The following is an 18,493-nucleotide window of genomic DNA, read 5'->3' on the forward strand; positions in this document are numbered from 1 at the left end:
AACGTTTCCCTTGAAAATGAAGCTATAGTACAACCCTGAAATACCTCCAAGAGTTCTATGCTCCATGAAGCCACTCCCTAGTTGCCATACTAGAGAACCCTTTCCGGAGTATGAGATATATTTTATTAAAATGAAATAACTCGTTGTCAGAAGTGGGGTTCGAACCCACGCCCTCATACGAGGATCAGAGCTTAAATCTGACGCCTTAGACCACTCGGCCATCCTGACACGCTTTGAGTTGTTTTCCTTGAAATGAAGCTATAGTACAACCCCGAAATACCTCTCAAAGTTCTATGCTGAATAAAGTCCCTCCCTAGTTGCCAAACTAGAGAACCCTTTCCTGAGTATGATATTAAAATGAAACAATTCGTTGTCAGAAGTGGGGTTCGAACCCACGCCCTCATACGAGGATCAGAGCTTAAATCTGACGCCTTAGACCACTCGGCCATCCTGACACGCTCTGAGTCGTTTTCCTTTAAAATGAAGCTATAGTACAACCCCGAAATACCTCTCAGAGTTCTATGCTCCATAAAGCTACTCCCTAGTTGCCAAACTAGAGAACCCTTTCCTTAGTATGATATGTATGTTATTAAAATGAAACAATTCGTTGTCAGAAGTGGGGTTCGAACCCACGCCCTCATACGAGGATCAGAGCTTAAATCTGACGCCTTTGACCACTCGGCCATCCTGACACGCTTTGAGTTGTTTTCCTTGAAATGAAGCTATAGTACAACCCCGAAATACCTCTCAAAGTTCTATGCTGAATAAAGTCCCTCCCTAGTTGCCAAACTAGAGAACCCTTTCCTGAGTATGATATTAAAATGAAACAATTCGTTGTCAGAAGTGGGGTTCGAACCCACGCCCTCATACGAGGATCAGAGCTTAAATCTGACGCCCTAGACCACTCGGCCATCCTGACACGCTCTGAAACGTTTTCCTTGAAAATGAAGCTATAGTACAACCCCGAAATACCTCTCAGAGTTCTATGCTCCATGAAGCCACTCCCTAGTTGCCAAACTAGAGAACCCTTTCCTGAGTATGATATGTATGTTATTAAAATGAAACAATTCGTTGTCAGAAGTGAAGTTCGAACCCACGCCCTCATACGAGGATCAGAGCTTAAATCTGACGCCTTAGACCACTCGGCCATCCTGACACGCTCTGAAACGTTTCCCTTGAAAATGAAGCTATAGTACAACCCTGAAATACCTCCAAGAGTTCTATGCTCCATGAAGCCACTCCTTAGTTGCCATACTAGAGAACCCTTTCCGGAGTATGAGATATATTTTATTAAAATGAAATAACTCGTTATCAGAAGTGCGGTTCGAACCCACGCCCTCATACTAGGATCAGAGCTTAAATCTGACGCCTTAGACCACTCGGCCATCCTGACGCGCTCTGAGTCGTTTTCCTTTAAAATGAAGCTATAGTACAACCCCGAAATACCTCTCAGAGTTCTATGCTCCATAAAGCCACTCCCTAGTTGCCAAACTAGAGAACCCTTTCCTGAGTATGTTATTAAAATGAAACAATTCGTTGTCAGAAGTGGGGTTCGAACCCACGCCCTCATACGAGGATCAGAGCTTAAATCTGACGCCTTAGACCACTCGGCCATCCTGACACGCTTTGAGTTGTTTTCCTTGAAATGAAGCTATAGTACAACCCCGAAATACCTCTCAAAGTTCTATGCTGAATAAAGTCCCTCCCTAGTTGCCAAACTAGAGAACCCTTTCCTGAGTATGATATTAAAATGAAACAATTCGTTGTCAGAAGTGGGGTTCGAACCCACGCCCTCATACTAGGATCAGAGCTTAAATCTGACGCCTTAGACCACTCGGCCATCCTGACGCGCTCTGAGTCGTTTTCCTTTAAAATGAAGCTATAGTACAACCCCGAAATACCTCTCAGAGTTCTATGCTCCATAAAGCTACTCCCTAGTTGCCAAACTAGAGAACCCTTTCCTTAGTATGATATGTATGTTATTAAAATGAAACAATTCGTTGTCAGAAGTGGGGTTCGAACCCACGCCCTCATACGAGGATCAGAGCTTAAATCTGACGCCTTTGACCACTCGGCCATCCTGACACGATTTGAGTTGTTTTCCTTGAAATGAAGCTATAGTACAACCCCGAAATACCTCTCAAAGTTCTATGCTGAATAAAGTCCCTCCCTAGTTGCCAAACTAGAGAACCCTTTCCTGAGTATGATATTAAAATGAAACAATTCGTTGTCAGAAGTGGGGTTCGAACCCACGCCCTCATACGAGGATCAGAGCTTAAATCTGACGCCCTAGACCACTCGGCCATCCTGACACGCTCTGAAACGTTTTCCTTGAAAATGAAGCTATAGTACAACCCCGAAATACCTCTCAGAGTTCTATGCTCCATGAAGCCACTCCCTAGTTGCCAAACTAGAGAACCCTTTCCTGAGTATGATATGTATGTTATTAAAATGAAACAATTCGTTGTCAGAAGTGAAGTTCGAACCCACGCCCTCATACGAGGATCAGAGCTTAAATCTGACGCCTTAGACCACTCGGCCATCCTGACACGCTCTGAAACGTTTCCCTTGAAACGAAGCTATAGTACAACCCTGAAATACCTCCAAGAGTTCTATGCTCCATGAAGCCACTCCTTAGTTGCCATACTAGAGAACCCTTTCCGGAGTATGAGATATATTTTATTAAAATGAAATAACTCGTTATCAGAAGTGCGGTTCGAACCCACGCCCTCATACTAGGATCAGAGCTTAAATCTGACGCCTTAGACCACTCGGCCATCCTGACGCGCTCTGAGTCGTTTTCCTTTAAAATGAAGCTATAGTACAACCCCGAAATACCTCTCAGAGTTCTATGCTCCATAAAGCCACTCCCTAGTTGCCAAACTAGAGAACCCTTTCCTTAGTATGATATGTATGTTATTAAAATGAAACAATTCGTTGTCAGAAGTGGGGTTCGAACCCACGCCCTCATACGAGGATCAGAGCTTAAATCTGACGCCTTTGACCACTCGGCCATCCTGACACGCTTTGAGTTGTTTTCCTTGAAATGAAGCTATAGTACAACCCCGAAATACCTCTCAAAGTTCTATGCTGAATAAAGTCCCTCCCTAGTTGCCATACTAGAGAACCCTTTCCGGAGTATGAGATATATTTTATTAAAATGAAATAACTCGTTATCAGAAGTGCGGTTCGAACCCACGCCCTCATACTAGGATCAGAGCTTAAATCTGACGCCTTAGACCACTCGGCCATCCTGACACGCTCTGAGTCGTTTTCCTTTAAAATGAAGCTATAGTACAACCCCGAAATACCTCTCAGAGTTCTATGCTCCATAAAGCCACTCCCTAGTTGCCAAACTAGAGAACCCTTTCCTTAGTATGATATGTATGTTATTAAAATGAAACAATTCGTTGTCAGAAGTGGGGTTCGAACCCACGCCCTCATACGAGGATCAGAGCTTAAATCTGAGGCCTTAGACCACTCGGCCATCCTGACACGCTTTGAGTTGTTTTCCTTGAAATGAAGCTATAGTACAACCCCGAAATACCTCTCAAAGTTCTATGCTGAATAAAGTCCCTCCCTAGTTGCCAAACTAGAGAACCCTTTCCTGAGTATGATATTAAAATGAAACAATTCGTTGTCAGAAGTGGGGTTCGAACCCACGCCCTCATACGAGGATCAGAGCTTAAATCTGACGCCTTAGACCACTCGGCCATCCTGACACGCTCTGAGTCGTTTTCCTTTAAAATGAAGCTATAGTACAACCCCGAAATACCTCTCAGAGTTCTATGCTCCATAAAGCTACTCCCTAGTTGCCAAACTAGAGAACCCTTTCCTTAGTATGATATGTATGTTATTAAAATGAAACAATTCGTTGTCAGAAGTGGGGTTCGAACCCACGCCCTCATACGAGGATCAGAGCTTAAATCTGACGCCTTTGACCACTCGGCCATCCTGACACGCTTTGAGTTGTTTTCCTTGAAATGAAGCTATAGTACAACCCCGAAATACCTCTCAAAGTTCTATGCTGAATAAAGTCCCTCCCTAGTTGCCAAACTAGAGAACCCTTTCCTGAGTATGATATTAAAATGAAACAATTCGTTGTCAGAAGTGGGGTTCGAACCCACGCCCTCATACGAGGATCAGAGCTTAAATCTGACGCCCTAGACCACTCGGCCATCCTGACACGCTCTGAAACGTTTTCCTTGAAAATGAAGCTATAGTACAACCCCGAAATACCTCTCAGAGTTCTATGCTCCATGAAGCCACTCCCTAGTTGCCAAACTAGAGAACCCTTTCCTGAGTATGATATGTATGTTATTAAAATGAAACAATTCGTTGTCAGAAGTGAAGTTCGAACCCACGCCCTCATACGAGGATCAGAGCTTAAATCTGACGCCTTAGACCACTCGGCCATCCTGACACGCTCTGAAACGTTTCCCTTGAAAATGAAGCTATAGTACAACCCTGAAATACCTCCAAGAGTTCTATGCTCCATGAAGCCACTCCTTAGTTGCCATACTAGAGAACCCTTTCCGGAGTATGAGATATATTTTATTAAAATGAAATAACTCGTTATCAGAAGTGCGGTTCGAACCCACGCCCTCATACTAGGATCAGAGCTTAAATCTGACGCCTTAGACCACTCGGCCATCCTGACGCGCTCTGAGTCGTTTTCCTTTAAAATGAAGCTATAGTACAACCCCGAAATACCTCTCAGAGTTCTATGCTCCATAAAGCCACTCCCTAGTTGCCAAACTAGAGAACCCTTTCCTTAGTATGATATGTATGTTATTAAAATGAAACAATTCGTTGTCAGAAGTGGGGTTCGAACCCACGCCCTCATACGAGGATCAGAGCTTAAATCTGACGCCTTTGACCACTCGGCCATCCTGACACGCTTTGAGTTGTTTTCCTTGAAATGAAGCTATAGTACAACCCCGAAATACCTCTCAAAGTTCTATGCTGAATAAAGTCCCTCCCTAGTTGCCATACTAGAGAACCCTTTCCGGAGTATGAGATATATTTTATTAAAATGAAATAACTCGTTATCAGAAGTGCGGTTCGAACCCACGCCCTCATACTAGGATCAGAGCTTAAATCTGACGCCTTAGACCACTCGGCCATCCTGACACGCTCTGAGTCGTTTTCCTTTAAAATGAAGCTATAGTACAACCCCGAAATACCTCTCAGAGTTCTATGCTCCATAAAGCCACTCCCTAGTTGCCAAACTAGAGAACCCTTTCCTTAGTATGATATGTATGTTATTAAAATGAAACAATTCGTTGTCAGAAGTGGGGTTCGAACCCACGCCCTCATACGAGGATCAGAGCTTAAATCTGAGGCCTTAGACCACTCGGCCATCCTGACACGCTTTGAGTTGTTTTCCTTGAAATGAAGCTATAGTACAACCCCGAAATACCTCTCAAAGTTCTATGCTGAATAAAGTCCCTCCCTAGTTGCCAAACTAGAGAACCCTTTACTGAGTATGATATTAAAATGAAACAATTCGTTGTCAGAAGTGGGGTTCGAACCCACGCCCTCATACTAGGATCAGAGCTTAAATCTGACGCCTTAGACCACTCGGCCATCCTGACGCGCTCTGAGTCGTTTTCCTTTAAAATGAAGCTATAGTACAACCCCGAAATACCTCTCAGAGTTCTATGCTCCATAAAGCCACTCCCTAGTTGCCAAACTAGAGAACCCTTTCCTTAGTATGATATGTATGTTATTAAAATGAAACAATTCGTTGTCAGAAGTGGGGTTCGAACCCACGCCCTCATACGAGGATCAGAGCTTAAATCTGACGCCTTTGACCACTCGGCCATCCTGACACGCTTTGAGTTGTTTTCCTTGAAATGAAGCTATAGTACAACCCCGAAATACCTCTCAAAGTTCTATGCTGAATAAAGTCCCTCCCTAGTTGCCATACTAGAGAACCCTTTCCGGAGTATGAGATATATTTTATTAAAATGAAATAACTCGTTATCAGAAGTGCGGTTCGAACCCACGCCCTCATACTAGGATCAGAGCTTAAATCTGACGCCTTAGACCACTCGGCCATCCTGACACGCTCTGAGTCGTTTTCCTTTAAAATGAAGCTATAGTACAACCCCGAAATACCTCTCAGAGTTCTATGCTCCATAAAGCCACTCCCTAGTTGCCAAACTAGAGAACCCTTTCCTTAGTATGATATGTATGTTATTAAAATGAAACAATTCGTTGTCAGAAGTGGGGTTCGAACCCACGCCCTCATACGAGGATCAGAGCTTAAATCTGAGGCCTTAGACCACTCGGCCATCCTGACACGCTGTGAGTTGTTTTCCTTGAAATGAAGCTATAGTACAACCCCGAAATACCTCTCAAAGTTCTATGCTGAATAAAGTCCCTCCCTAGTTGCCAAACTAGAGAACCCTTTACTGAGTATGATATTAAAATGAAACAATTCGTTGTCAGAAGTGGGGTTCGAACCCACGCCCTCATACGAGGATCAGAGCTTATATCTGACGCCTTAGACCACTCGGCCATCCTGACACGCTCTGAGTCGTTTTCCTTTAAAATGAAGCTATAGTACAACCCCGAAATACCTCTCAGAGTTCTATGCTCCATAAAGCCACTCCCTAGTTGCCAAACTAGAGAACCCTTTCCTTAGTATGATATGTATGTTATTAAAATGAAACAATTCGTTGTCAGAAGTGGGGTTCGAACCCACGCCCTCATACGAGGATCAGAGCTTAAATCTGACGCCTTTGACCACTCGGCCATCCTGACACGCTTTGAGTTGTTTTCCTTGAAATGAAGCTATAGTACAACCCCGAAATACCTCTCAAAGTTCTATGCTGAATAAAGTCCCTCCCTAGTTGCCAAACTAGAGAACCCTTTCCTGAGTATGATATTAAAATGAAACAATTCGTTGTCAGAAGTGGGTTTCGAATCCACGCCCTCATACGAGGATCAGAGCTTAAATCTGACGCCCTAGACCACTCGGCCATCCTGACACGCTCTGAAAAGTTTCCCTTGAAAATGAAGCTATAGTACAACCCTGAAATACCTCCAAGAGTTCTATGCTCCATGAAGCCACTCCCTAGTTGCCATACTAGAGAACCCTTTCCGGAGTATGAGATATATTTTATTAAAATGAAATAACTCGTTATCAGAAGTGGGGTTCGAACCCACGCCCTCATACGAGGATCAGAGCTTAAATCTGACGCCTTAGACCACTCGGCCATCCTGACACGCTTTGAGTTGTTTTCCTTGAAATGAAGCTATAGTACAACCCCGAAATACCTCTCAAAGTTCTATGCTGAATAAAGTCCCTCCCTAGTTGCCAAACTAGAGAACCCTTTCCTGAGTATGATATTAAAATGAAACAATTCGTTGTCAGAAGTGGGGTTCGAACCCACGCCCTCATACGAGGATCAGAGCTTAAATCTGACGCCCTAGACCACTCGGCCATCCTGACACGCTATGAAACGTTTTCCTTGAAAATGATGCTATAGTACAACCCCGAAATACCTCTCAGAGTTCTATGCTCCATGAAGCCACTCCCTAGTTGCCAAACTAGAGAACCCTTTCCTGAGTATGATATGTATGTTATTAAAATGAAACAATTCGTTGTCAGAAGTGGGGTTCGAACCCACGCCCTCATACGAGGATCAGAGCTTAAATCTGACGCCCTAGACCACTCGGCCATCCTGACACGCTCTGAAACGTTTCCCTTGAAAATGAAGCTATAGTACAACCCTGAAATACCTCCAAGAGTTCTATGCTCCATGAAGTTACTCCCTAGTTGCCATACTAGAGAACCCTTTCCGGAGTATGAGATATATTTTATTAAAATGAAATAAATCGTTATCAGAAGTGCGGTTCGAACCCACGCCCTCATACGAGGATCAGAGCTTAAATCTGACGCCTTAGACCACTCGGCCATCCTGACACGCTCTGAAACGTTTTCCTTCAAAATGAAGCTATAGTACAACCCCGAAATACCTCTCAAAGTTCTATGCTCCATGAAGCCACTCCCTAGTTGCCAAACTAGAGAACCCTTTACTGAGTATGATATGTATGTTATTAAAATGAAACAATTCGTTGTCAGAAGTGGGGTTCGAACCCACGCCCTCATACGAGGATCAGAGCTTAAATCTGACGCCTTTGACCACTCGGCCATCCTGACACGCTTTGAGTTGTTTTCCTTGAAATGAAGCTATAGTACAACCCCGAAATACCTCTCAAAGTTCTATGCTGAATAAAGTCCCTCCCTAGTTGCCAAACTAGAGAACCCTTTCCTGAGTATGATATTAAAATGAAACAATTCGTTGTCAGAAGTGGGGTTCGAACCCACGCCCTCATACGAGGATCAGAGCTTAAATTTGACGCCTTTGACCACTCGGCCATCCTGACACGCTCTGAAACGTTTTCCTTCAAAATGAAGCTATAGTACAACCCCGAAATACCTCTCAGAGTTCTATGCTCCATGAAGCCACTCCCTAGTTGCCAAACTAGAGAACCCTTTCCTGAGTATGATATGTATGTTATTAAAATGAAACAATTCGTTGTCAGAAGTGGGGTTCGAACCCACGCCCTCATACGAGGATCAGAGCTTAAATCTGACGCCTTAGACCACTCGGCCATCCTGACACGCTCTGAAACGTTTCCCTTGAAAATGAAGCTATAGTACAACCCTGAAATACCTCCAAGAGTTCTGTGCTCCATGAAGCCACTCCCTAGTTGCCATACTAGAGAACCCTTTCCGGAGTATGAGATATATTTTATTAAAATGAAATAACTCGTTATCAGAAGTGCGGTTCGAACCCACGCCCTCATACGAGGATCAGAGCTTAAATCTGACGCCTTTGACCACTCGGCCATCCTGACACGCTCTGAAACGTTTTCCTTTAAAATGAAGCTATAGTACAACCCCGAAATACCTCTCAGAGTTCTATGCTCCATGAAGCCACTCCCTAGTTGCCAAACTAGAGAACCCTTTCCTTAGTATGATATGTATGTTATTAAAATGAAACAATTCATTGTCAGAAGTGGGGTTCGAACCCACCCCCTCATACGAGGATCAGAGCTTAAATCTGACGCCTTAGACCACTCGGCCATCCTGACACGCTTTGAGTTGTTTTCCTTGAAATGAAGCTATAGTACAACCCCGAAATACCTCTCAAAGTTCTATGCTGAATAAAGTCCCTCCCTAGTTGCCAAACTAGAGAACCCTTTCCTGAGTATGATATTAAAATGAAACAATTCGTTGTCAGAAGTGGGGTTCGAACCCACGCCCTCATACGAGGATCAGAGCTTAAATCTGACGCCTTAGACCACTCGGCCATCCTGACACGCTCTGAGTCGTTTTCCTTTAAAATGAAGCTATAGTACAACCCCGAAATACCTCTCAGAGTTCTATGCTCCATAACGCCACTCCCTATTTGCCAAACTAGAGAACTCTTTCCTTAGTATGATATGTATGTTATTAAAATGAAACAATTCGTTGTCAGAAGTGGGGTTCGAACCCACGCCCTCATACGAGGATCAGAGCTTAAATCTGACGCCTTTGACCACTCGGCCATCCTGACACGCTTAGAGTTGTTTTCCTTGAAATGAAGCTATAGTACAACCCCGAAATACCTCTCAAAGTTCTATGCTGAATAAAGTCCCTCCCTAGTTGCCAAACTAGAGAACCCTTTCCTGAGTATGATATTAAAATGTAACAATTCGTTGTCAGAAGTGGGTTTCGAATCCACGCCCTCATACGAGGATCAGAGCTTAAATCTGACACCCTAGACCACTAGGCCATCCTGACTCGCTCTGAAACGTTTCCCTTGAAAATGAAGCTATAGTACAACCCTGAAATACCTCCAAGAGTTCTATGCTCCATGAAGCCACTCCCTAGTTGCCATACTAGACAACCCTTTCCGGAGTATGAGATATATTTTATTAAAATGAAATAACTCGTTATCAGAAGTGGGGTTCGAACCCACGCCCTCATACGAGGATCAGAGCTTAAATCTGACGCCTTAGACCACTCGGCCATCCTGACACGCTTTGAGATGTTTTCCTTGAAATGAAGCTATAGTACAACCCCAAAATACCTCTCAAAGTTCTATGCTGAATAAAGTCCCTCCCTAGTTGCCAAACTAGAGAACCCTTTCCTGAGCATGATATTAAAATGAAACAATTCGTTGTCAGAAGTGGGGTTCGAACCCACGCCCTCATACGAGGATCAGAGCTTAAATCTGACGCCCTAGACCACTCGGCCATCCTGACACGCTCTGAAACGTTTTCCTTCAAAATGAAGCTATAGTACAACCCCGAGATACCTCTCAGAGTTCTATGCTCCATGAAGCCACTCCCTAGTTGCCAAACTAGAGAACCCTTTACTGAGTATGATATGTATGTTATTAAAATGAAACAATTCGTTGTCAGAAGTGGGGTTCGAACCCACGCCCTCATACGAGGATCAGAGCTTAAATCTGACGCCTTTGACCACTCGGCCATCCTGACACGCTTTGAGTTGTTTTCCTTGAAATGAAGCTATAGTACAACCCCGAAATACCTCTCAAAGTTCTATGCTGAATAAAGTCCCTCCCTAGTTGCCAAACTAGAGAACCCTTTCCTGAGTATGATATTAAAATGAAACAATTCGTTGTCAGAAGTGGGGTTCGAACCCACGCCCTCATACGAGAATCAGAGCTTAAATCTGACGCCCTAGACCACTCGGCCATCCTGACACGCTCTGAAACGTTTTCCTTCAAAATGAAGCTATAGTACAACCCCGAAATACCTCTCAGAGTTCTATGCTCCATGAAGCCACTCCCTAGTTGCCAAACTAGAGAACCCTTTCCTGAGTATGATATGTATGTTATTAAAATGAAACAATTCGTTGTCAGAAGTGGGGTTCGAACCCACGCCCTCATACGAGGATCAGAGCTTAAATCTGACGCCTTAGACCACTCGGCCATCCTGACACGCTCTGAAACGTTTCCATTGAAAATGAAGCTATAGTACAACCCTGAAATACCTCCTAGAGTTCTATGCTCCATGAAGCCACTCCCTAGTTGCCATACTAGAGAACCCTTTCCGGAGTATGAGATATATTTTATTAAAATGAAATAACTCGTTATCAGAAGTGCGGTTCGAACCCACGCCCTCATACTAGGATCAGAGCTTAAATCTGACGCCTTAGACCACTCGGCCATCCTGACACGCTCTGAGTCGTTTTCCTTTAAAATGAAGCTATAGTAAAACCCCGAAATACCTCTCAGAGTTCTATGCTCCATAAAGCCACTCCCTAGTTGCCAAACTAGAGAACCCTTTCCTTAGTATGATATGTATGTTATTAAAATGAAACAATTCGTTGTCAGAAGTGGGGTTCGAACCCACGCCCTCATACGAGGATCAGAGCTTAAATCTGACGCCTTAGACCACTCGGCCATCCTGACACGCTTTGAGTTGTTTTCCTTGAAATGAAGCTATAGTACAACCCCGAAATACCTCTCAAAGTTCTATGCTGAATAAAGTCCCTCCCTAGTTGCCAAACTAGAGAACCCTTTCCTGAGTATGATATTAAAATGAAACAATTCGTTGTCAGAAGTGGGGTTCGAACCCACACCCTCATACGAGGATCAGAGCTTAAATCTGACGCCTTAGACCACTCGGCCATCCTGACACGCTCTGAGTCGTTTTCCTTTAAAATGAAGCTATAGTACAACCCCGAAATACCTCTCAGAGTTCTATGCTCCATAACGCCACTCCCTATTTGCCAAACTAGAGAACTCTTTCCTTAGTATGATATGTATGTTATTAAAATGAAACAATTCGTTGTCAGAAGTGGGGTTCGAACCCACGCCCTCATACGAGTATCAGAGCTTAAATCTGACGCCTTTGACCACTCGGCCATCCTGACACGCTTAGAGTTGTTTTCCTTGAAATGAAGCTATAGTACAACCCCGAAATACCTCTCAAAGTTCTATGCTGAATAAAGTCCCTCCCTAGTTGCCAAACTAGAGAACCCTTTCCTGAGTATGATATTAAAATGTAACAATTCGTTGTCAGAAGTGGGTTTCGAATCCACGCCCTCATACGAGGATCAGAGCTTAAATCTGACACCCTAGACCACTAGGCCATCCTGACTCGCTCTGAAACGTTTCCCTTGAAAATGAAGCTATAGTACAACCCTGAAATACCTCCAAGAGTTCTATGCTCCATGAAGCCACTCCCTAGTTGCCATACTAGACAACCCTTTCCGGAGTATGAGATATATTTTATTAAAATGAAATAACTCGTTATCAGAAGTGGGGTTCGAACCCACGCCCTCATACGAGGATCAGAGCTTAAATCTGACGCCTTAGACCACTCGGCCATCCTGACACGCTTTGAGATGTTTTCCTTGAAATGAAGCTATAGTACAACCCCAAAATACCTCTCAAAGTTCTATGCTGAATAAAGTCCCTCCCTAGTTGCCAAACTAGAGAACCCTTTCCTGAGCATGATATTAAAATGAAACAATTCGTTGTCAGAAGTGGGGTTCGAACCCACGCCCTCATACGAGGATCAGAGCTTAAATCTGACGCCCTAGACCACTCGGCCATCCTGACACGCTCTGAAACGTTTTCCTTCAAAATGAAGCTATAGTACAACCCCGAGATACCTCTCAGAGTTCTATGCTCCATGAAGCCACTCCCTAGTTGCCAAACTAGAGAACCCTTTACTGAGTATGATATGTATGTTATTAAAATGAAACAATTCGTTGTCAGAAGTGGGGTTCGAACCCACGCCCTCATACGAGGATCAGAGCTTAAATCTGACGCCTTTGACCACTCGGCCATCCTGACACGCTTTGAGTTGTTTTCCTTGAAATGAAGCTATAGTACAACCCCGAAATACCTCTCAAAGTTCTATGCTGAATAAAGTCCCTCCCTAGTTGCCAAACTAGAGAACCCTTTCCTGAGTATGATATTAAAATGAAACAATTCGTTGTCAGAAGTGGGGTTCGAACCCACGCCCTCATACGAGAATCAGAGCTTAAATCTGACGCCCTAGACCACTCGGCCATCCTGACACGCTCTGAAACGTTTTCCTTCAAAATGAAGCTATAGTACAACCCCGAAATACCTCTCAGAGTTCTATGCTCCATGAAGCCACTCCCTAGTTGCCAAACTAGAGAACCCTTTCCTGAGTATGATATGTATGTTATTAAAATGAAACAATTCGTTGTCAGAAGTGGGGTTCGAACCCACGCCCTCATACGAGGATCAGAGCTTAAATCTGACGCCTTAGACCACTCGGCCATCCTGACACGCTCTGAAACGTTTCCCTTGAAAATGAAGCTATAGTACAACCCTGAAATACCTCCTAGAGTTCTATGCTCCATGAAGCCACTCCCTAGTTGCCATACTAGAGAACCCTTTCCGGAGTATGAGATATATTTTATTAAAATGAAATAACTCGTTATCAGAAGTGCGGTTCGAACCCACGCCCTCATACTAGGATCAGAGCTTAAATCTGACGCCTTAGACCACTCGGCCATCCTGACACGCTCTGAGTCGTTTTCCTTTAAAATGAAGCTATAGTAAAACCCCGAAATACCTCTCAGAGTTCTATGCTCCATAAAGCCACTCCCTAGTTGCCAAACTAGAGAACCCTTTCCTTAGTATGATATGTATGTTATTAAAATGAAACAATTCGTTGTCAGAAGTGGGGTTCGAACCCACGCCCTCATACGAGGATCAGAGCTTAAATCTGACGCCTTAGACCACTCGGCCATCCTGACACGCTTTGAGTTGTTTTCCTTGAAATGAAGCTATAGTACAACCCCGAAATACCTCTCAAAGTTCTATGCTGAATAAAGTCCCTCCCTAGTTGCCAAACTAGAGAACCCTTTCCTGAGTATGATATTAAAATGAAACAATTCGTTGTCAGAAGTGGGGTTCGAACCCACACCCTCATACGAGGATCAGAGCTTAAATCTGACGCCTTAGACCACTCGGCCATCCTGACACGCTCTGAGTCGTTTTCCTTTAAAATGAAGCTATAGTACAACCCCGAAATACCTCTCAGAGTTCTATGCTCCATAAAGCCACTCCCTAGTTGCCAAACTAGAGAACCCTTTCCTTAGTATGATATGTATGTTATTAAAATGAAACAATTCGTTGTCAGAAGTGGGGTTCGAACCCACGCCCTCATACGAGGATCAGAGCTTAAATCTGACGCCTTAGACCACTCGGCCATCCTGACACGCTTTGAGTTGTTTTCCTTGAAATGAAGCTATAGTACAACCCCGAAATACCTCTCAAAGTTCTATGCTGAATAAAGTCCCTCCCTAGTTGCCAAACTAGAGAACCCTTTCCTGAGTATGATATTAAAATGAAACAATTCGTTGTCAGAAGTGGGGTTCGAACCCACGCCCTCATACGAGGATCAGAGCTTAAATCTGACGCCCTAGACCACTCGGCCATCCTGACACGCTCTGAAACGTTTTCCTTCAAAATGAAGCTATAGTACAACCCCGAAATACCTCTCAGAGTTCTATGCTCCATGAAGCCACTCCCTAGTTGCCAAACTAGAGAACCCTTTCCGGAGTATGAGATATATTTTATTAAAATGAAATAACTCGTTATCAGAAGTGCGGTTCGAACCCACGCCCTCATACGAGGATCAGAGCTTAAATCTGACGCCTTAGACCACTCGGCCATCCTGACACGCTCTGAAACGTTTTCCTTCAAAATGAAGCTATAGTACAACCCCGAAATACCTCTCAGAGTTCTATGCTCCATGAAGCCACTCCCTAGTTGCCAAACTAGAGAACCCTTTCCTGTGTATGATATGTATGTTATTAAAATGAAACAATTCGTTGTCAGAAGTGGGGTTCGAACCCACGCCCTCATACGATGATCAGAGCTTAAATCTGACGCCTTAGACCACTCAGCCATCCTGACACGCTCTGAAACGTTTTCCTTGAAAATGAAGCTATAGTACAACCCCGAAATACCTCTCAGAGTTCTATGCTCCATGAAGCCACTCCCTAGTTGCCAAACTAGAGAACCCTTTCCGGAGTATGAGATAAATTTTATTAAAATGAAATAACTCGTTATCAGAAGTGCGGTTCGAACCCACGCCCTCATACGAGGATCAGAGCTTAAATCTGACGCCTTAGACCACTCGGCCATCCTGACACGCTTTGAGTTGTTTTCCTTGAAATGAAGCTATAGTACAACCCCGAAATACCTCTCAAAGTTCTATGCTGAATGAAGTCCCTCCCTAGTTGCCAAACTAGAGAACCCTTTCCTGAGTATGATATTAAAATGAAACAATTCGTTGTCAGAAGTGGGGTTCGAACCCACGCCCTCATACGAGGATCAGAGCTTAAATCTGACGCCCTGGACCACTCGGCCATCCTGACACGCTCTGAAACGTTTTCCTTGAAAATGAAGCTATAGTACAACCCCGAAATACCTCTCAGAGTTCTATGCTCCATGAAGCCACTCCCTAGTTGCCAAACTAGAGAACCCTTTCCTGAGTATGATATGTATGTTATTAAAATGAAACAATTCGTTGTCAGAAGTGGGGTTCGAACCCACGCCCTCATACGAGGATCAGAGCTTAAATCTGACGCCTTAGACCACTCGGCCATCCTGACACGCTCTGAAACGTTTCCCTTGAAAATGAAGCTATAGTACAACCCTGAAATACCTCCAAGAGTTCTATGCTCCATGAAGCCACTCCCTAGTTGCCATACTAGAGAACCCTTTCCGGAGTATAAGATATATTTTATTAAAATGAAATAACTCGTTATCAGAAGTGCGGTTCGAACCCACGCCCTCATACGAGGATCAGAGCTTAAATCTGACGCCTTAGACCACTCGGCCATCCTGACACGCTCTGAAACGTTTTCCTTGAAAATGAAGCTATAGTACAACCCCGAAATACCTCTCAGAGTTCTATGCTCCATGAAGCCACTCCCTAGTTGCCAAACTAGAGAACCCTTTCCTGAGTATGATATGTATGTTATTAAAATGTAACAATTCGTTGTCAGAAGTGGGGTTCGAACCCACGCCCTCATACGAGGATCAGAGCTTAAATCTGACGCCTTAGACCACTCGGCCATCCTGACACGCTCTGAAACGTTTCCCTTGAAAATGAAGCTATAGTACAACCCTGAAATACCTCTCAGAGTTCTATGCTCCATGAAGCCACTCCCTAGTGTCCATACTAGAGAACCCTTTCCTGAGTATGAGATATATTTTACTAAAATGAAATAATTCGTTGTCAGAAGTGTGGTTCGAACCCACGCCCTCATACGGGGATCAGAGCTTAAAACTGACGCCTTAGACCACTCGGCCATCCTTACAGGCTTTGAGTTGTTTTCCTTGAAATGAAGCTATAGTACAACCCCGAAATACCTCTCAAAGTTCTATGCTGAATAAAGTCCCTCCCTAGTTGGCAAACTAGAGAACCCTTTCCTGAGTATGATATTAAAATGAAACAATTCGTTGTCAGAAGTGGGGTTCGAACCCACGCCCTCATACGAGGATCAGAGCTTAAATCTGACGCCTTAGACCACTCGGCCATCCTGACACGCTTTGAGTTGTTTTCCTTGAAATGAAGCTATAGTACAACCCCGAAATACCTCTCAAAGTTCTATGCTGAATGAAGTCCCTCCCTAGTTGCCAAACTAGAGAACCCTTTCCTGAGTATGATATTAAAATGAAACAATTCGTTGTCAGAAGTGGGGTTCGAACCCACGCCCTCATACGAGGATCAGAGCTTAAATCTGACGCCCTAGACCACTCGGCCATCCTGACACGCTCTGAAATGTTTTCCTTGAAAATGAAGCTATAGTACAACCCCGAAATACCTCTCAGAGTTCTATGCTCCATGAAGCCACTCCCTAGTTGACAAACTAGAGAACCCTTTCCTGAGTATGATATGTATGTTATTAAAATGAAACAATTCGTTGTCAGAAGTGGGGTTCGAACCCATTCCCTCATACGAGGATCAGAGCTTAAATCTGACGCCTTAGACCACTCGGCCATCCTGACACGCTCTGAAACGTTTCCCTTGAAAATGAAGCTATAGTACAACCCTGAAATACCTCCAAGAGTTCTATGCTCCATGAAGCCACTCCCTAGTTGCCATACTAGAGAACCCTTTCCGGAGTATAAGATATATTTTATTAAAATGAAATATCTCGTTATCAGAAGTGCGGTTCGAACCCACGCCCTCATACGAGGATCAGAGCTTAAATCTGACGCCTTAGACCACTCGGCCATCCTGACACGCTCTGAAACGTTTTCCTTGAAAATGAAGCTAAAGTACAACCCCGAAATACCTCTCAGAGTTCTATGCTCCATGAAGCCACTCCCTAGTTGCCAAACTAGAGAACCCTTTCCGGAGTATGAGATATATTTTATTAAAATGAAATAACTCGTTATCAGAAGTGCGGTTCGAACCCACGCCCTCATACGAGGATCAGAGCTTAAATCTGACGCCTTAGACCACTCGGCCATCCTGACACGCTCTGAGTCGTTTTCCTTTAAAATGAAGCTATAGTAAAACCCCGAAATACCTCTCAGAGTTCTATGCTCCATAAAGCCACTCCCTAGTTGCCAAACTAGAGAACCCTTTCCTTAGTATGATATGTATGTTATTAAAATGAAACAATTCGTTGTCAGAAGTGGGGTTCGAACCCACGCCCTCATACGAGGATCAGAGCTTAAATCTGACGCCTTAGACCACTCGGCCATCCTGACACGCTCTGAAACGTTTCCCTTGAAAATGAAGCTATAGTACAACCCTGAAATACCTCCAAGAGTTCTATGCTCCATGAAGCCACTCCCTAGTTGCCATACTAGAGAACCCTTTCCGGAGTATGAGATATATTTTATTAAAATGAAATAACTCGTTATCAGAAGTGCGGTTCGAACCCACGCCCTCATACGAGGATCAGAGCTTAAATCTGACGCCTTAGACCACTCGGCCATCCTGACACGCTTTGAGTTGTTTTCCTTGAAATGAAGCTATAGTACAACCCCGAAATACCTCTCAAAGTTCTATGCTGAATGAAGTCCCTCCCTAGTTGCCAAACTAGAGAACCCTTTCCTGAGTATGATATTAAAATGAAACAATTCGTTTTCAGAAGTGGGGTTCGAACCCACGCCCTCATACGAGGATCAGAGCTTAAATCTGACGCCCTAGACCACTCGGCCATCCTGACACGCTCTGAAATGTTTTCCTTGAAAATGAAGCTATAGTACAACCCCGAAATACCTCTCAGAGTTCTATGCTCCATGAAGCCACTCCCTAGTTGCCAAACTAGAGAACCCTTTCCTGAGTATGATATGTATGTTATTAAAATGAAACAATTCGTTGTCAGAAGTGGGGTTCGAACCCACGCCCTCATACGAGGATCACAGCTTAAATCTGACGCCTTAGACCACTCGGCCATCCTGACACGCTCTGAAACGTTTCCCTTGAAAATGAAGCTATAGTACAA

The 18,493-nt window shown here is 44.0% G+C and overlaps 52 non-coding genes across 52 annotated transcripts; all 52 read right to left on the bottom strand.

Annotated features, from left to right (window-relative positions):
* Window positions 1-144: 144 nt before the first annotated feature.
* TRNAL-UAA (transfer RNA leucine (anticodon UAA)) lies at window positions 145-228 on the bottom strand. The gene has a single exon. It is a non-coding gene; the product is annotated as a tRNA-Leu (tRNA).
* A 143-nt stretch (window positions 229-371) lies between these two features.
* On the bottom strand, window positions 372-455 carry TRNAL-UAA (transfer RNA leucine (anticodon UAA)). The gene has a single exon. It is a non-coding gene; the product is annotated as a tRNA-Leu (tRNA).
* Window positions 456-608: 153 nt separating this feature from the next.
* On the bottom strand, window positions 609-692 carry TRNAL-UAA (transfer RNA leucine (anticodon UAA)). Its single transcript has one exon. It is a non-coding gene; the product is annotated as a tRNA-Leu (tRNA).
* A 143-nt stretch (window positions 693-835) lies between these two features.
* Window positions 836-919, bottom strand: TRNAL-UAA (transfer RNA leucine (anticodon UAA)). The gene has a single exon. It is a non-coding gene; the product is annotated as a tRNA-Leu (tRNA).
* Window positions 920-1,537: 618 nt separating this feature from the next.
* Window positions 1,538-1,621, bottom strand: TRNAL-UAA (transfer RNA leucine (anticodon UAA)). Its single transcript has one exon. It is a non-coding gene; the product is annotated as a tRNA-Leu (tRNA).
* A 143-nt stretch (window positions 1,622-1,764) lies between these two features.
* On the bottom strand, window positions 1,765-1,848 carry TRNAL-UAA (transfer RNA leucine (anticodon UAA)). The gene has a single exon. It is a non-coding gene; the product is annotated as a tRNA-Leu (tRNA).
* Window positions 1,849-2,001: 153 nt separating this feature from the next.
* TRNAL-UAA (transfer RNA leucine (anticodon UAA)) lies at window positions 2,002-2,085 on the bottom strand. The gene has a single exon. It is a non-coding gene; the product is annotated as a tRNA-Leu (tRNA).
* Window positions 2,086-2,228: 143 nt separating this feature from the next.
* On the bottom strand, window positions 2,229-2,312 carry TRNAL-UAA (transfer RNA leucine (anticodon UAA)). The gene has a single exon. It is a non-coding gene; the product is annotated as a tRNA-Leu (tRNA).
* A 626-nt stretch (window positions 2,313-2,938) lies between these two features.
* TRNAL-UAA (transfer RNA leucine (anticodon UAA)) lies at window positions 2,939-3,022 on the bottom strand. Its single transcript has one exon. It is a non-coding gene; the product is annotated as a tRNA-Leu (tRNA).
* Window positions 3,023-3,411: 389 nt separating this feature from the next.
* Window positions 3,412-3,495, bottom strand: TRNAL-UAA (transfer RNA leucine (anticodon UAA)). The gene has a single exon. It is a non-coding gene; the product is annotated as a tRNA-Leu (tRNA).
* A 143-nt stretch (window positions 3,496-3,638) lies between these two features.
* On the bottom strand, window positions 3,639-3,722 carry TRNAL-UAA (transfer RNA leucine (anticodon UAA)). Its single transcript has one exon. It is a non-coding gene; the product is annotated as a tRNA-Leu (tRNA).
* Window positions 3,723-3,875: 153 nt separating this feature from the next.
* On the bottom strand, window positions 3,876-3,959 carry TRNAL-UAA (transfer RNA leucine (anticodon UAA)). Its single transcript has one exon. It is a non-coding gene; the product is annotated as a tRNA-Leu (tRNA).
* A 143-nt stretch (window positions 3,960-4,102) lies between these two features.
* Window positions 4,103-4,186, bottom strand: TRNAL-UAA (transfer RNA leucine (anticodon UAA)). The gene has a single exon. It is a non-coding gene; the product is annotated as a tRNA-Leu (tRNA).
* A 627-nt stretch (window positions 4,187-4,813) lies between these two features.
* Window positions 4,814-4,897, bottom strand: TRNAL-UAA (transfer RNA leucine (anticodon UAA)). Its single transcript has one exon. It is a non-coding gene; the product is annotated as a tRNA-Leu (tRNA).
* A 389-nt stretch (window positions 4,898-5,286) lies between these two features.
* On the bottom strand, window positions 5,287-5,370 carry TRNAL-UAA (transfer RNA leucine (anticodon UAA)). The gene has a single exon. It is a non-coding gene; the product is annotated as a tRNA-Leu (tRNA).
* A 143-nt stretch (window positions 5,371-5,513) lies between these two features.
* On the bottom strand, window positions 5,514-5,597 carry TRNAL-UAA (transfer RNA leucine (anticodon UAA)). Its single transcript has one exon. It is a non-coding gene; the product is annotated as a tRNA-Leu (tRNA).
* A 153-nt stretch (window positions 5,598-5,750) lies between these two features.
* Window positions 5,751-5,834, bottom strand: TRNAL-UAA (transfer RNA leucine (anticodon UAA)). Its single transcript has one exon. It is a non-coding gene; the product is annotated as a tRNA-Leu (tRNA).
* A 389-nt stretch (window positions 5,835-6,223) lies between these two features.
* Window positions 6,224-6,307, bottom strand: TRNAL-UAA (transfer RNA leucine (anticodon UAA)). Its single transcript has one exon. It is a non-coding gene; the product is annotated as a tRNA-Leu (tRNA).
* Window positions 6,308-6,450: 143 nt separating this feature from the next.
* TRNAL-UAA (transfer RNA leucine (anticodon UAA)) lies at window positions 6,451-6,534 on the bottom strand. Its single transcript has one exon. It is a non-coding gene; the product is annotated as a tRNA-Leu (tRNA).
* A 153-nt stretch (window positions 6,535-6,687) lies between these two features.
* TRNAL-UAA (transfer RNA leucine (anticodon UAA)) lies at window positions 6,688-6,771 on the bottom strand. Its single transcript has one exon. It is a non-coding gene; the product is annotated as a tRNA-Leu (tRNA).
* A 380-nt stretch (window positions 6,772-7,151) lies between these two features.
* On the bottom strand, window positions 7,152-7,235 carry TRNAL-UAA (transfer RNA leucine (anticodon UAA)). The gene has a single exon. It is a non-coding gene; the product is annotated as a tRNA-Leu (tRNA).
* Window positions 7,236-7,378: 143 nt separating this feature from the next.
* On the bottom strand, window positions 7,379-7,462 carry TRNAL-UAA (transfer RNA leucine (anticodon UAA)). Its single transcript has one exon. It is a non-coding gene; the product is annotated as a tRNA-Leu (tRNA).
* A 153-nt stretch (window positions 7,463-7,615) lies between these two features.
* Window positions 7,616-7,699, bottom strand: TRNAL-UAA (transfer RNA leucine (anticodon UAA)). The gene has a single exon. It is a non-coding gene; the product is annotated as a tRNA-Leu (tRNA).
* Window positions 7,700-8,089: 390 nt separating this feature from the next.
* On the bottom strand, window positions 8,090-8,173 carry TRNAL-UAA (transfer RNA leucine (anticodon UAA)). The gene has a single exon. It is a non-coding gene; the product is annotated as a tRNA-Leu (tRNA).
* Window positions 8,174-8,316: 143 nt separating this feature from the next.
* Window positions 8,317-8,400, bottom strand: TRNAL-UAA (transfer RNA leucine (anticodon UAA)). The gene has a single exon. It is a non-coding gene; the product is annotated as a tRNA-Leu (tRNA).
* Window positions 8,401-8,553: 153 nt separating this feature from the next.
* Window positions 8,554-8,637, bottom strand: TRNAL-UAA (transfer RNA leucine (anticodon UAA)). The gene has a single exon. It is a non-coding gene; the product is annotated as a tRNA-Leu (tRNA).
* Window positions 8,638-9,027: 390 nt separating this feature from the next.
* On the bottom strand, window positions 9,028-9,111 carry TRNAL-UAA (transfer RNA leucine (anticodon UAA)). The gene has a single exon. It is a non-coding gene; the product is annotated as a tRNA-Leu (tRNA).
* A 143-nt stretch (window positions 9,112-9,254) lies between these two features.
* Window positions 9,255-9,338, bottom strand: TRNAL-UAA (transfer RNA leucine (anticodon UAA)). The gene has a single exon. It is a non-coding gene; the product is annotated as a tRNA-Leu (tRNA).
* Window positions 9,339-9,491: 153 nt separating this feature from the next.
* Window positions 9,492-9,575, bottom strand: TRNAL-UAA (transfer RNA leucine (anticodon UAA)). Its single transcript has one exon. It is a non-coding gene; the product is annotated as a tRNA-Leu (tRNA).
* A 380-nt stretch (window positions 9,576-9,955) lies between these two features.
* On the bottom strand, window positions 9,956-10,039 carry TRNAL-UAA (transfer RNA leucine (anticodon UAA)). The gene has a single exon. It is a non-coding gene; the product is annotated as a tRNA-Leu (tRNA).
* Window positions 10,040-10,182: 143 nt separating this feature from the next.
* TRNAL-UAA (transfer RNA leucine (anticodon UAA)) lies at window positions 10,183-10,266 on the bottom strand. The gene has a single exon. It is a non-coding gene; the product is annotated as a tRNA-Leu (tRNA).
* A 153-nt stretch (window positions 10,267-10,419) lies between these two features.
* Window positions 10,420-10,503, bottom strand: TRNAL-UAA (transfer RNA leucine (anticodon UAA)). Its single transcript has one exon. It is a non-coding gene; the product is annotated as a tRNA-Leu (tRNA).
* A 143-nt stretch (window positions 10,504-10,646) lies between these two features.
* Window positions 10,647-10,730, bottom strand: TRNAL-UAA (transfer RNA leucine (anticodon UAA)). The gene has a single exon. It is a non-coding gene; the product is annotated as a tRNA-Leu (tRNA).
* Window positions 10,731-10,883: 153 nt separating this feature from the next.
* Window positions 10,884-10,967, bottom strand: TRNAL-UAA (transfer RNA leucine (anticodon UAA)). Its single transcript has one exon. It is a non-coding gene; the product is annotated as a tRNA-Leu (tRNA).
* Window positions 10,968-11,357: 390 nt separating this feature from the next.
* Window positions 11,358-11,441, bottom strand: TRNAL-UAA (transfer RNA leucine (anticodon UAA)). Its single transcript has one exon. It is a non-coding gene; the product is annotated as a tRNA-Leu (tRNA).
* A 143-nt stretch (window positions 11,442-11,584) lies between these two features.
* TRNAL-UAA (transfer RNA leucine (anticodon UAA)) lies at window positions 11,585-11,668 on the bottom strand. The gene has a single exon. It is a non-coding gene; the product is annotated as a tRNA-Leu (tRNA).
* A 153-nt stretch (window positions 11,669-11,821) lies between these two features.
* Window positions 11,822-11,905, bottom strand: TRNAL-UAA (transfer RNA leucine (anticodon UAA)). The gene has a single exon. It is a non-coding gene; the product is annotated as a tRNA-Leu (tRNA).
* A 380-nt stretch (window positions 11,906-12,285) lies between these two features.
* On the bottom strand, window positions 12,286-12,369 carry TRNAL-UAA (transfer RNA leucine (anticodon UAA)). Its single transcript has one exon. It is a non-coding gene; the product is annotated as a tRNA-Leu (tRNA).
* A 143-nt stretch (window positions 12,370-12,512) lies between these two features.
* On the bottom strand, window positions 12,513-12,596 carry TRNAL-UAA (transfer RNA leucine (anticodon UAA)). Its single transcript has one exon. It is a non-coding gene; the product is annotated as a tRNA-Leu (tRNA).
* A 153-nt stretch (window positions 12,597-12,749) lies between these two features.
* On the bottom strand, window positions 12,750-12,833 carry TRNAL-UAA (transfer RNA leucine (anticodon UAA)). The gene has a single exon. It is a non-coding gene; the product is annotated as a tRNA-Leu (tRNA).
* Window positions 12,834-12,976: 143 nt separating this feature from the next.
* Window positions 12,977-13,060, bottom strand: TRNAL-UAA (transfer RNA leucine (anticodon UAA)). The gene has a single exon. It is a non-coding gene; the product is annotated as a tRNA-Leu (tRNA).
* A 153-nt stretch (window positions 13,061-13,213) lies between these two features.
* Window positions 13,214-13,297, bottom strand: TRNAL-UAA (transfer RNA leucine (anticodon UAA)). Its single transcript has one exon. It is a non-coding gene; the product is annotated as a tRNA-Leu (tRNA).
* Window positions 13,298-13,687: 390 nt separating this feature from the next.
* Window positions 13,688-13,771, bottom strand: TRNAL-UAA (transfer RNA leucine (anticodon UAA)). Its single transcript has one exon. It is a non-coding gene; the product is annotated as a tRNA-Leu (tRNA).
* Window positions 13,772-13,914: 143 nt separating this feature from the next.
* Window positions 13,915-13,998, bottom strand: TRNAL-UAA (transfer RNA leucine (anticodon UAA)). Its single transcript has one exon. It is a non-coding gene; the product is annotated as a tRNA-Leu (tRNA).
* A 153-nt stretch (window positions 13,999-14,151) lies between these two features.
* TRNAL-UAA (transfer RNA leucine (anticodon UAA)) lies at window positions 14,152-14,235 on the bottom strand. Its single transcript has one exon. It is a non-coding gene; the product is annotated as a tRNA-Leu (tRNA).
* Window positions 14,236-14,378: 143 nt separating this feature from the next.
* On the bottom strand, window positions 14,379-14,462 carry TRNAL-UAA (transfer RNA leucine (anticodon UAA)). The gene has a single exon. It is a non-coding gene; the product is annotated as a tRNA-Leu (tRNA).
* An 854-nt stretch (window positions 14,463-15,316) lies between these two features.
* TRNAL-UAA (transfer RNA leucine (anticodon UAA)) lies at window positions 15,317-15,400 on the bottom strand. Its single transcript has one exon. It is a non-coding gene; the product is annotated as a tRNA-Leu (tRNA).
* Window positions 15,401-15,553: 153 nt separating this feature from the next.
* TRNAL-UAA (transfer RNA leucine (anticodon UAA)) lies at window positions 15,554-15,637 on the bottom strand. Its single transcript has one exon. It is a non-coding gene; the product is annotated as a tRNA-Leu (tRNA).
* Window positions 15,638-16,027: 390 nt separating this feature from the next.
* Window positions 16,028-16,111, bottom strand: TRNAL-UAA (transfer RNA leucine (anticodon UAA)). The gene has a single exon. It is a non-coding gene; the product is annotated as a tRNA-Leu (tRNA).
* Window positions 16,112-16,491: 380 nt separating this feature from the next.
* Window positions 16,492-16,575, bottom strand: TRNAL-UAA (transfer RNA leucine (anticodon UAA)). Its single transcript has one exon. It is a non-coding gene; the product is annotated as a tRNA-Leu (tRNA).
* A 143-nt stretch (window positions 16,576-16,718) lies between these two features.
* Window positions 16,719-16,802, bottom strand: TRNAL-UAA (transfer RNA leucine (anticodon UAA)). Its single transcript has one exon. It is a non-coding gene; the product is annotated as a tRNA-Leu (tRNA).
* Window positions 16,803-17,666: 864 nt separating this feature from the next.
* TRNAL-UAA (transfer RNA leucine (anticodon UAA)) lies at window positions 17,667-17,750 on the bottom strand. Its single transcript has one exon. It is a non-coding gene; the product is annotated as a tRNA-Leu (tRNA).
* Window positions 17,751-18,493: the final 743 nt, after the last annotated feature.

This window comes from Phalangium opilio, unplaced genomic scaffold, assembly GCF_054372755.1.
Source record: "Phalangium opilio isolate 3A_F unplaced genomic scaffold, DU_Popi_V2 ptg000043l_1, whole genome shotgun sequence".
NCBI lineage: Eukaryota > Metazoa > Arthropoda > Arachnida > Opiliones > Phalangiidae > Phalangium > Phalangium opilio.